General features: G+C 49.4%; 13 pseudogenes; all 13 read left to right on the top strand.

Moving 5' to 3' along the window:
* The first annotated feature begins 4,631 nt into the window (after positions 1-4,631).
* On the top strand, positions 4,632-4,750 carry LOC143957301 (5S ribosomal RNA; annotated as a pseudogene).
* A 108-nt stretch (positions 4,751-4,858) lies between these two features.
* On the top strand, positions 4,859-4,977 carry LOC143957275 (5S ribosomal RNA; annotated as a pseudogene).
* A 108-nt stretch (positions 4,978-5,085) lies between these two features.
* LOC143957252 (5S ribosomal RNA) lies at positions 5,086-5,204 on the top strand (annotated as a pseudogene).
* A 108-nt stretch (positions 5,205-5,312) lies between these two features.
* Positions 5,313-5,421, top strand: LOC143957361 (5S ribosomal RNA; annotated as a pseudogene).
* Positions 5,422-5,525: 104 nt separating this feature from the next.
* On the top strand, positions 5,526-5,644 carry LOC143957254 (5S ribosomal RNA; annotated as a pseudogene).
* Positions 5,645-5,749: 105 nt separating this feature from the next.
* On the top strand, positions 5,750-5,878 carry LOC143957454 (5S ribosomal RNA; annotated as a pseudogene).
* Positions 5,879-5,986: 108 nt separating this feature from the next.
* LOC143957369 (5S ribosomal RNA) lies at positions 5,987-6,105 on the top strand (annotated as a pseudogene).
* Positions 6,106-6,210: 105 nt separating this feature from the next.
* On the top strand, positions 6,211-6,329 carry LOC143957330 (5S ribosomal RNA; annotated as a pseudogene).
* Positions 6,330-6,880: 551 nt separating this feature from the next.
* Positions 6,881-6,999, top strand: LOC143957230 (5S ribosomal RNA; annotated as a pseudogene).
* A 336-nt stretch (positions 7,000-7,335) lies between these two features.
* Positions 7,336-7,454, top strand: LOC143957228 (5S ribosomal RNA; annotated as a pseudogene).
* A 323-nt stretch (positions 7,455-7,777) lies between these two features.
* Positions 7,778-7,896, top strand: LOC143957397 (5S ribosomal RNA; annotated as a pseudogene).
* A 106-nt stretch (positions 7,897-8,002) lies between these two features.
* Positions 8,003-8,121, top strand: LOC143957469 (5S ribosomal RNA; annotated as a pseudogene).
* A 101-nt stretch (positions 8,122-8,222) lies between these two features.
* LOC143957248 (5S ribosomal RNA) lies at positions 8,223-8,341 on the top strand (annotated as a pseudogene).
* The last annotated feature ends 3,985 nt before the right edge of the window (positions 8,342-12,326 follow it).

Here is a 12,326-nt window from a genome sequence, read left to right as displayed (position 1 = left end):
TGTCGTGTGAAATAGTGAAATATTAAATGTCCAATTAGACCCGGGGGGCAGATATGTGATCCTGCATGCTGTTATAGACACGGTGGAAATGGTAATTGTGGGACTTTACATCCCGCCACCCGCCACCACTGCCCTGTTGAAGCTTCTGGTTCCATCTCTAGCTACCCCACTGATAACATTATTATCGCGGGTGACTTTAACATGGTTCCAAACCCTGCAGCGGATAGGATGTCCCTGGGGGGTGGAGTGGACTCCCCGCTATCGAAATGGGCAGACCTGTATGGCCTTACTGATGTTTGGCGGTGGCGACACCCGGGAGAGAGGGCCTACACATGTCACTCTACATCATATAGAGCTATGTCACGGATTGACCTGGTGTTGGTTAGTGGCGGGATGCTCTCACGGGTGCGGGTGGTGGACATGCTTCCAAGAGGAATCTCGGATCATGCCCTCATGCTATGCACCTTTCAAATGCTGACTCCCCCCACGGAGAGAATCTGGCGCTTATCCAGGTACTGGATCTCTGACCCACTGGTGGAGATAGAGATTTCTAAACATATCCAGACTTACTGGCTGACAAATGTGGGTTTGGCCTCAGCACTTAATGTGTTGGATGAATTTAAGGCATATATTAGGGGGCATACCAATCCTCTATAGCTAGGGCCCAGCACGACTCGGTGATTACCTTAGCGCAGGCTGAGGCGTCTGTCAGGGAGCTGGAGGCTCGTTTCGCCTCCACCCAGAACCCGTTACCTACTTAGACATGCAAACGTCCTACAGGGAGGTGATGCTTATTAGGATGGCGGGGGTCGAACAAGCAACAACTGGCTCAGACGCACCGCAATTTTGAGCAGGGGGGGAAAACCAGCCGTTTGCTGGCCTGGTTGGCTAGAGAGCAACAGCCTATTACCTCTATTGCCTGTATTCGGGGCTTGGATGTCACGGTGCTGGTGGACCCCTCACTCATAAATGCCCGGTTCGTCTCCTACTATAGCGATCTTTATAGCTCTCGAGTAGACTACTCGGAGACTGACCTTGACCAGTTTCTGAACCATATACACCGTATTATTCTGCGTATAAGATGACTTTTTACACTAAAAGAAAACAGTCAAAAAGCGGGGGTTGTCTTATACGCCGGGTATAAAGCAAAGCCGTCTTGGATGCAGGCCTCCCGCTGCATAACATCCCTCTGGATGCTTACTGAATGTGCGGTAATACTGTATACACCGCTGAGCCAATCCTGGCAAGCGATGTATTCTATTAGTGAATACAAAGCCTGCTCGGATTGGAGTAACCACCTCTACCAATCCGAGCAGGCTACATACGGTAGCCTGCTCTGATTGGCTTTGAGAGTCAGAGGCATGGGCTGATGATGTTACAGCCCCTGCCAATCCGAGCAGGCTTTGTATTCATTAATAGAATTCCTTCGCTCGCTGTGATTGGCTTAGCGCGGTATAATGTATGTATACTGTGAGACAGCGTTAACTGTTACACAATGCGCTACTGAACATACAGCATTACCGCACATCCAGCAGGCTGACAGACTGGTCGGAAGGGGGTCATCTTATACGGCAAGTATAGCACAAATCCAACATTTAAAATGGAAGATTAGGGGGTCGTCTTATATGCCCGGCCGCCTTACACGCCGGCAAATACGGCAGTTCCCTACTCTCTCTCCTGAGGCCCGGGACTCCTTGGAGGCCCCCCTAGCAGAGGAGGAGGTTCGGCGGGCACTGGGGGAACACCAGGAGGGGAAAACTCTAGGCCTCGATGGGATTCCTCCAGAATTTTATAGGCAGTATGGGGACGAGTTAGTCCCCAGACTGCACTATATGATAATCCAGTCTCTTCGGGGGGGGGCCCTACCGGCGTCCATGGCGGAGGCAATTATAGTGGTTATACCCAAACCGGGTAAGGACCCGGAGCTGTGTTCCTACCTATCCTCCCATATCCTTACTTAATGCCGACGCAAGGGTGCTTACTAAAATCTTGGTGCGGAGATTAAATGAGGTTATCCTTAACCTGGTTCATGAGGACCAATCGGGTTTTATGCCGGGCAAGGGTACGGATATTAATCTTCGGAGGTTATACACGGTTCTGGGATCTGATGCCCACTTGGCCCCGGGGGATGCAGTGGCCTCCCTGGATGCTGAAAAAGCATTCGAATCTGTCGAGTGGGAGTATCTTTGAGGGGTTCTGCTCTGCTTTGGCCCCAGATTTGTTTCCTGGGTGAAGGCTATCTACGGTGCCCCTAGGGCACGAGTGCGCACTGGATCGGTCATCTCTCCCCTTTTTTCTCCTCCTGACAGGGATGCCCGCTCCCTTCGGCGCTTTTTGCGTTAGCTATAGAACCAATGGCCATCATGATTAGATCTTCTTCGGCGATCCGTGGCATCCCCTTGGGCCCTGTGGAGGAGAAAATTTCCCTTTATGCTGATGACACCCTTTTGTACCTCCGGGAGGTGTCCACGTCACTAGAGGAAGCCCTCTCCCTTATCAATAACTTTGGCAGGTACTCAGGGGTCCGAGTAAACTGGGATACGTCTGTCCTGTTTGCTCTCCACCCCTCGGGTGCTGGGCTCCCGATTAGTGCCCCACTTCAACTGGTCACCCAGTTTAAATATTTGGGGGTAATAATCCACAGAGACCTGCCCCGATTTATACCCCTTAACCTTGACCCAGTTCTGTCTTCACTGACGCGACAGTGCTCAGGTTAGAGGACTTTGCCTCTTTCGCCAGTGGGCAGAGTTAACTTAAATAAGATGACGGTCTTGCCCAAGTTAACCTATTTGTTTCGACAAACTCCAGTGCATATTCCCCAGGCCTTCTTTCGGAAGTTAAATAGTTTGATTATTTCCTTTATCTGGAACGGCGGCACCCCGAGGATAGCGCAGAGCACGCTTCAGCTTCCGCTCTCTTTGGGGGGTTTGGCGTTACCGTGTTTTGTGAAATACTACTGGGCCGCAGTCTTGGTAACGGTGCGGTGGTGGCTGACGGCTGAGCCGGCGAACCCTGCAGCTACCCTTGAGGCGGCACTCCTAGGCTCTTACTCCGAACTCTGGAATCTGGTCCACAGAGGCCCTAAGTCCAATACCGGGGTTACTCCCTCGATGCGGACCACGCTGAGGGTTTGGGATGTAGTTAGGACCAGAATAGGTAAACCTCACATTTGGTCCCCTGATACTCCGCTGTGGGGGAACCCGCGGCTGCCCCAATTCTGAACCATTCCGGACCCGATGTTGTGGGCCCGGAGTGGTATCAAAACCTTGGCGGATGTCTCCTCCCCGCAGGGGTTGCTTCTATATGGTGAAATGAAACGTAGGCACGAGCTACCTAACTCCATGTTTTTTAGATACATACAGCTCCGGCATGCCTATCGCGCACAGTTTCCATGTGCTATCGTTTTGGAGGCGACCCCTGTGGAGACCATTCTGGCCCTCTCAAATGAAAAGAAAATGCTGTCGACCCTATATGCTGTTCTAAATAGTATAGATACATCTGTTGTGTCCCGTCTGTTCTCCAGATGGCAGCGGGATATACCAGAATTAGCGGAGGAGGATTGGGAGGAGGGTGTCCAGCAATATCTACCCCTCATGATATCCTCTAAAGAAAGATACACCCAACTTAGGTTTATTCACCGAGCCTACTACTCCCCAGACCGTTTGGCCAGAATTTACCCTAACAGAACTGGTATGTGCCCTAAATGTGGCTTGGCCTCTGGTACGTTCTTCCATATTGTCTGGTCCTGTGTGCACTTACAGGCCTTCTGGAGGGGGGTGGCGTCGGAGATCGGCTCTATAGGCCGATTCGATATCCCCTGTGATCCACTACCCCTTTTATTGGGGATTGTGGACACGCTCCCAGTCCCACAGGCTAAAAAACAATTTGTATTCTATTCAGCCTTTTATGCTAGGAAAGCTATCCTAATCAAATGGCAGGACCCTAGTCCCCCAACGGTTTCCCAATGGAGAGCCCTGATCGATGCGGCCTTACCGCTCTATAAGTTGACATACTTAGGAAGAAACTGTCCAAACAAATTTGCTAAGATATGGGGCCCCTGGACCAAAGAGAGACCACTCCCTTAATCACTAAGCTCCAGACGGTGTAAGAATCTTTAGCTGGGAAGGTGGTAACGGTAGGGAGGGCCGGAGAATTTGTCTGCCCTTTTAAGTTACATGTGGATGATCTGTGTTTGGTATAGATGATCGTATCCCGCCCGTGATGATGTGTAGTCCACGGATCTTACTCTGAGTGCAATTCTGGCTTACTAGAAACACTGTCTGAATGAATGTTGTAACCCGATATGTTTATATGCTGCTTAGCCCAGATTTGACTTTTCTCACTGAATACCCTTCTTGATTTACCGCTGTAAACTGCCATAATAATCACTGCTGAGATTGTACCACTGTTCTGACATGTACTGTAAAAATTTAATAAAATCTTATGTTATAAAAAAAAAGCAGGGTTGGGCCTGGTTAGTACCTGGATGGGAGACCGCCTGGGAATACCAGGTGCCATAGGCAATTTTTTAATATGTTGTTGGCATCGCCGACCTGTTTTATTTTTCTGCTTGTTTCTTGAGGTGACCATCTTGGCATTTGTCAAGAGGGTTGAGAGCGGCCAGCAATGTTGCCTACGGCCACATCACCATGAATGCACCCTATCTCATTTGATCTCGGATGCTAAGCAGGGTCGGTCCTGGTTAGTTCCTGGATGGGAGACCGCCATGGAATGCCAGGTGCCGTAGGCTTTGTTTTAATATGCTGTTGGCATCGGCGACCTGTTTTATTTTTCTGCTTGTTTGCCAAGGTGACCATCTTGGCGTTTGTCAAGAGGGTTGAGAGGTTGCAGCAAGATCGCCTACAGCCATATCACCCTGAATGCGCCCTATCTCATCTGATCTCAGATGCTAAGCAGGGTCGTGCCTGGTTAGTACCTGGATGGGAGACCGCCTGGAAATACCAGGTGCCGTAAGTTGTTTTTTAATATGTTGTTGGCGTCGGCGACCTGTTTTATTTTTCTGTTTGTTTTCTGAGGTGACCATCTTGGCATTTGTCAAGAGGGTTTAGAGTGGCCAGCAAGATTGCCTACGGCCACATCACCCTGAATGCGCCTAATCTCGTCTGATCTCAGATGCCAAGCAGGGTTGGGTCTGGTTAGTACCTGGATGGGAGACCATTTTGTAATACCAGGTGCCGTAGGCTTTTTTTTAACATGTTGTTGTTGCCGATGACCTGCTTTATTTTTCTGCTTGTTTGCTGAGGTGGCCATCTTGGCGTTTGTCAAGAGGGTTGAGAGTGGTCAGCAAGCTTGCCTCTGGTCACATCACCCTGAATGCGCCTGATCTCGGATGTTAAGCAGGGTCGGGCCTGGTAAGTACCTGGATGGGAGACCGCCTGGGAATACCAGGTGCCGTAGGCTTTTTTTTAATATGTTGTTGGCATCGACAACCTTTTTTTTCTGCTTGTTTGCCGAGGTGACCATCTTGGTGTTTGTCAAGAGGGTTGAGAGTGGACAGCAAGATCGCATACAGCCACATCACCTTGAAAGCACCCGATCTCGTCCGATCTCGTATGCTAAGCAAGGTCAGGCCTGGTAAGTACCTGGATGGTAGACCGCCTGGGAATACCAGGTGCAGTGGGCTTTTTTTAAATATGTTGTTGGCATTGACGACCTTTTTTTTTCTGCTTGTTTGCCGAGGTGACCATCTTGGCGTTTGTCAAGAGGGTTGAGTGTGGCCAGCAAGATTGCTTATGGCCACATCTCCCTGAATGCGCTCAATCTCGTCTGATCTCAGATGATCTCGGATGCTAAGCAGGGTCGGGCCTGGTTAGTACCTGGATGGGAGACCACCTGGGAATAGCAGGTGCTGCAGGCTTTTTTTAAATATGTTGTTGGTGTCGACTACCTGTTTTATTTTTCTGCTTGTTTGCCGAGGTGACCATCTTGGCGTTTGTCAAGAGGGTTGAGAGTGGCCAGCAAAACCGCCTATGGCTACATTACCCTGAATGCCCCCCATCTCATCTGATCTTGGATGCTAAGCAGGGTGGCGCCTGGTTAGTACCTGGATGGGAGACTGCCTGGAAATACCAGGTGCCATATGCTTTTTTTTAATATGTTGTTGGCATTGACGACCTTTTTTTTTCTGCTTGTTTGCCGAGGTAACCATCTTGGTGTTTGTCAAGAGGGTTGAGAGTGGCCAGCAAGATCACCTACGGGCATATCACCCTGAATGCGCCTGATCTTGTCTGATCTCAGATGCTAACCAGGGTCGAGCCTGCTTAGCACCTGGATGGGAGCCCGCCTGGGAATACCTGGTGCTGTAGGCAATTTTTAATATTTTGTTGGCGTCGACGACCTAATTTATTTTTCTGATTGTTTGCTGAGGTGACCATCTTGGCATTTGTCAAGAGGGTTGAGAGTGGCCACCAAGATCACCTACCGCAACATCACCCTGAATGCATCCCATCTCATCTGATCTCAGATGCTAAGCAGGGTCAGGCCTGGTTAGTACTTGGATGGGAGACAGCCTACGAATACCAGGTGCCGTAGGCTTTTTTTTAAAATGTGGTTGGCGTCAACGACCTGTTTTTATTTTTCTGCTTGTTTGCTGAGGTGACCATCTTGGCGTTCGTCAAGAGGGTTGAGAGTGGCCAGCAAGATCTCCTACGGCCACATCACCCTGAATGCGCCTGATCTTGTCTGATTTCGGATGCTAAGCAGGGTCAGGCCTGGATGGTAAACCGCCTGGGGATACCAGGTGCCATAGGCTTTTTTTTAATATGTTGTTGGCGTCGATGACCTGTTTTATTTTTCTGCTTGTTTGCCGAGGTGACCATCTTGGCGTTTGTCAAGAGGGTTGAGAGTGGCCTGCAAGATCACCTACGACCACATCACCCTGAATGCGCCCGATCTCGTCTGATCTCGGATGCTAAGCAGGGTCGAGCCTGGTTAGTAACGGGATGGGAGAGCGCCTGGGAATACCAGGTGCCGTAGCCTTTTTTTAATATGTTGTTGGCGTCGAAGACCTGTTTTATTTTTCTGCTTGTTTGCCGAGGTGAACATCTTGGCGTTTTTCAATAGGGTTGAGAGTGGCCAGGAAGTTCGCCTATGGCCACATCACTCTGAATGTGCCTGATGTCATCTGATCTCGGATGCTAATCAGTGGCGGACCTGGTTAGTACCTGGATGGGAGACTGCTTGGGAATACCATGTGCCACAGGCTTTTTTTTACTATGTTGTTGGCGTCAATGACCTGTTTTCTTTTTCTGCCTGTTTGCCCGAGCTGACCGTCTTCCCGTTTTGTCAAGAGGGTTGAGAGTGGCTATTAAGATCGCTTTCGGCCCCTTCACCCTGAATGTGCCCGATCTCGTCTGATCTCAGACGCTAAGCAGGGTTGGGCCTGGTTAGTACCTGGATGGGAGACCGCCTGGGAATACCAGGTGCCATAGGCTTTTTTTTTAAATGTTGTTGGCTACGACGACCTGTTTTATTTTTCTGCTTGTTTGCCGAGGTGACCATCTTGGCGTTTGTCAAGAGGGTTGAGAGTGGCCAGCAAGTTTGCCTACGGCCATATCACCCTGAATGCGCCCGATCTCATCTGATCTTGGATGCTAAGCAGGGTCTGGCCTGGATGGGAGACCGCCTGGGAATACCAGGTGCCATAGGCTTTTTTTAATATGTTGTTGGTGTCGACGATCTGTTTTATTTTTCTGCTTATTTGCCGAGTTGACCATCTTGGCATTTGTCAACAGGGTTGAGAGTGGCCAGCAAGATCGCCTACGGTCGCATCACCCTGAATGTGCCCGATCTCGTCTGATCTTGGATACTAAGCAGGATCTGGCCTGGTTAGTACCTGGATGAGAGACTGCCTGGGAATACCAGGTGCTGTAGGCTTTTTTTATATGTTGTTGGCGTCGACGACCTGTTTTATTTTTCTGCTTGTTTGCCTGAGGTGACCATCTTGGCGTTTGTCAAGAGGGTTGAGAGTGGCTGTTTGATTGCCTTCAGCCACTTCACCCTGAATGCGCCCGATCTCGTCTGATCTCAGATACTAAGCAGGGTCGGACCTGGTTAGTACCTGGAAGGGAGACCGCCTGGGGATACCAGGTGCCGTAGGCTTTTTTTTAATGTTGACGTCGACGACCTGTTAATTTTCTGGTTGTTTGCCGAGGTGACCATCTTGGCGTTTGTCAAGAGGGTTGAGAGTGGCCAGCAAGATCGCCTATGGCCACATCACCCTGAATGCGCCCGATCTGGTCTGATCTCGGATTCTAAGCAGGGTCTGGCCTGGTTAGTACCTGGATGGGAGACCGATTGGGAATACCAGGTGCCATAGGCTTTTTTTAATATGTTGTTGGCGTCGACGACCTGTTTATTTTTCTGCATGTTTGCCAAGGTGACCATCTTGGCGTTTGTCAAGAAGGTTAAGAATGGCCAAAGAGATTGCCTACAGCCACATCACCCTGAATGCGCCCGATCTCGTCTGACCTCAGATGCGAAGCAGGGTCGTGCCTGGTTATTCTGGGGATTGTAAGGAGGGGGATACCGCTTAGAGTTCTTAAGATCTCCCCCGCGCAGATTCCTGGTCACGAATCTTCCCAGGTGTGTAGAGAAATCCGAGGCCCTGTTGGAGTCAGAGTTGGAAATCCAGAATTTAGTGCGCCGGGTCCCAGCAGACAAAATAGGAGAGAGGTTTTACTCCCACATCTTCGTAGTACGGAAACCCTTAGGGAAGTTCAAACTTATCTTGAACCTAAAGCTCTAGAACCAGTCTGGTTTACGGAAGATTCCACATGAATTAAATTTTCTTGGTCAGAGCATTACTACCTCCAAATTGCTACATGGCATTTATAGACCTCAGAGATGCTATCTTCATATCCTAATTGCAGAGGGGTTTCATATTTCTCTGGCAGTATGAGTCAGGGAAGAAACATTCCACTTGCAGTTTCAGGCTCTTCCTGTCATGAAAATCGCATGAAGAGACTGACCCCCAGGTCTTCTGGTTTACGATTGCGTGCGTTCGTGTGCGGGCACGTGCGCGGTTGCGTGCGCGCACCCGTGTTGGCGCCAAACGGCCTATTTAAACTAGCCTTTTCCTAATGGTCTCTCCTGTCTGCTCTACAGCATTATACCTGTGAGACCTGATCCGTAGCATTCGTTCCTGTTTGACCCGGCCTGCCTGTGACCCGTCTGCTATCTGCCTGCACCCGACCCCGGCTTGTTGTGACGATTCTCCTGCCTGTTCCCTTGTACTTCGCTTCCAGTCTGATATCTGACCCGGCTTGCTTTGACCAACCGTCTGCTAAGGTGAACCTGCTTATATTGAACTGTGTCATCTGCTGCCAGTAACCTGCTTGTATTGAACTGTTCACCTGCTGCAAGTACCTGCTTATATTGCACTGTTCATCTGCTACAAGTTACCTGTCTTATTGAACTGTTCATCTGCTGCAAGTAACCTGCTCATATTGAACTATTCACCTGCTGCAAGTACCTGCTTATATTGCACCGTTCATCTGTTACAAGTGCCTGCTTCTCTGCACTGCTTTCATCTGCTGCAAGTTACCTGCTATAAGTTTCCTGCTTTGCTGAACTGTGACATTTGCTATAAATTACCTGCTGATCCATCTGCTGTGATTACCTGTTCCACTGAACTTCACCTATCCATCCTTCTCATCTGTTGATCCTGCCAGGCACCTGTACCCCTCCTTACTCCTGTGTTCCCTGTTACATTGCCAGGAAACCAGTAGTGGGAGTCGTAAGGGAGGCCTCTTTCCGCAATCCGGGCTCGCTACTAGAAGGTACGTGACAGTAGCAGACAGCCAATGTCTGAGCCCGAGCGGGGAGCCTCCGCCATGGAAGAACTTTGTCAACACCTGGCAGGACATTCTGAGGCAATTAAGGGCCTCCAGCAAGGCTACACCCGGCTGGAAGAACGGGTGATTGCTCTTTACAACCCCTCTGGATCCTTGGGGGCCCTCAACCATCAGTTTCTTCAGCTGAAGCTGGACCAGCACCTACAGTTGTGATGTTACCACCCGAACCTAAAGTTCCAACACCACGCAATTTTCTGGGAATCGCAGTGGCTTCAGGGCCTTCCGCAACTCCTGCGAATTATATTTCACCCTCCAACCACGGATCTTTTCTCTGGAGGCTACCAAGGTGGGTTTTGTGGTATCTTTACTCTCTGAAGACCCCCAGACCTGGGCCCACCGCCTATTAGAACAGAAGGACGCAGCGTTGGCTAATCTTACTATCTTTTTTGATGCAATGGCTCAATTATACGAAGATCCCCAACTTTCAGCAACTGCAGAAACCGCCTTGCGGACCCTCCAGCAGGGACGAAGGGCGGTGGAAGTTTATGTGGCCGAGTTCAGGCGATGGGGCGCAGATACGAACTGGAATGATGCTGCCCTTTGTCATCAGTTCCGCATGGGACTCTCTGATTCCTTGAAGGATGAGCTTGCTAGAGTCGGTGTTCCACAGACCTTAAACGCACTAATTGATTTGGCGATTCAGATCGATCGTCGTCTGAGAGAGAGGAGAGCCGAGAGGGCCACAGGTTTCTCTCGCCCAACCTGGATGCTTCCAAAGGCCCCAAGCCATTTACATCCAGCACCTGCCGCCCGACCCGGGACCACGTCTGACACACCTGAGCCTATGCAACTTGGGGTCTTGCGACCATCTCTTACCCCGAAGAACGTCAACGTCGGCGGAATAACAATCTATGTCTCTATTGCGGGGAATCTGGACATTACGTCAAGAACTGTCCTATTAAGCTCCGTAAGTGTCCATCTATGCCTCCTGATCTCCCAGACTCTTCAATAAAGTTTTCATCTCACCTTATCATTTCTGTCTCCTTTCAGTTCCCAGGAAAGACTTTACAGACACCCGCCATTATTGATTCCGGGGCATGCAGCTGTTTTATGGATTCATCCTTTGCTGCCCAACATCAGATTCCTCTCCTACCTAAGACCCGTGGACTCTCTATCCATTTGGCCGATGGCTCCACTATTAAATCTGGTCCTGTAACTCAAGAAACTGCACCTCTATCTACTATTATTTCCGGTTCGCATCGAGAACTTCTCCGTATGGACATTATCACCTCTCCACTTTTTCCTGTAATACTTGAGATGCCCTGGCTACAGGCCCACAATCCAACCATAAATTGGGCTACAGGAGAAATTACTTTTTCTTCACCTTATTGCCAGAAATTCTGTGGTTCCTCCGGTTTCCTGAGACCAGCAACCTTATTATCTATTGACTCAGAGATCGAATTACGTCAGGCCATTCCCAAAGTTTACCATGAATTCCTAGACGTGTTCAGTAAACAAAAGGCAGAGGTGCTCCCGCCCCACCGAGCTTATGACTGCCCCATTGAGTTATTTCCTGGAGCCAAAATTCCATTTGGAAGGGTTTTTCCCTTAAAAGAGGTAGAGCAGGAGAAACTCAAAGAATACCTCAAAGAAAATTTAAGGAAGGGGTTCATTCCCCCATCTACGTCCCCAGCAGGTGCGGGTATTTTTTTTGTTGAGAAGAAGGACCACACTCTCCGACCCTGCGTAGACTACCGCGAATTAAACAACATCACTATAAAGAACCGGTACCCTCTTCCTCTTTTCCCAGAGTTATTCCAAAGACTGGGAACTGCTATAGTTTTCACTAAACTCGATCTCCTTGGGGCTTTCCGTACCCGATTCGGACACTTTGAGTATTTGGTGATGCCCTTCGGTTTGTGTAATGCCCCCGCCACCTTCCAATACTTTATCAATGATGTGCTCCGGGACTTTCTGGACTTATTCGCTGTTGTTTACTTAGATGATATTTTAATTTTTTCTTCCTCTCTTGAAGCGCATCGCAAGCACGTCAAAAGCGTGTTGGGTCGGCTCCACCAACACGGACTATATGCAAAAGCAGACAAGTGTTTGTTCGAACAGGAAAGTATACCATTCTTGGGGCTGATTATTTCTAGTAAGGGTATAAAAATGGACCCCCAGAAAATCGCTGCGATTTTGGACTGGCCAACTCCTGTAGACAGGAAAGGAATCCAACGTTTTATTGGATTCGCCAACTTCTATCGCAAATTTATTAAGGATTTCTCGGCTATTGTCGCACCCATCGCACAACTAACTAGACAAGGAACCTGTTTTCATTGGACCTCTGAAGCTCAAGAAGCATTCGAGACTCTCAAGGGACTTTTCACCTCCGCTCCTATTTTAAGACATCCAGATTCCTCCCTGCCATTTGTTTTAGAAGTGGATGCTTCCGAAATCGCCGTAGGAGCTATATTATCCCAAAGACAAGGAACTAGGGCCCTGTGGTTTTCT

Source organism: Lithobates pipiens, unplaced genomic scaffold (genome assembly GCF_037356315.1).
Source record: "Lithobates pipiens isolate NorthernLeopardFrog02 unplaced genomic scaffold, aLitPip1_a1.2 Scaffold_52, whole genome shotgun sequence".
Lineage (NCBI taxonomy): Eukaryota > Metazoa > Chordata > Amphibia > Anura > Ranidae > Lithobates > Lithobates pipiens.
Note: the sequence above shows the minus strand (reverse complement) of the source record. Positions and strands in the feature narration are given on the sequence as shown.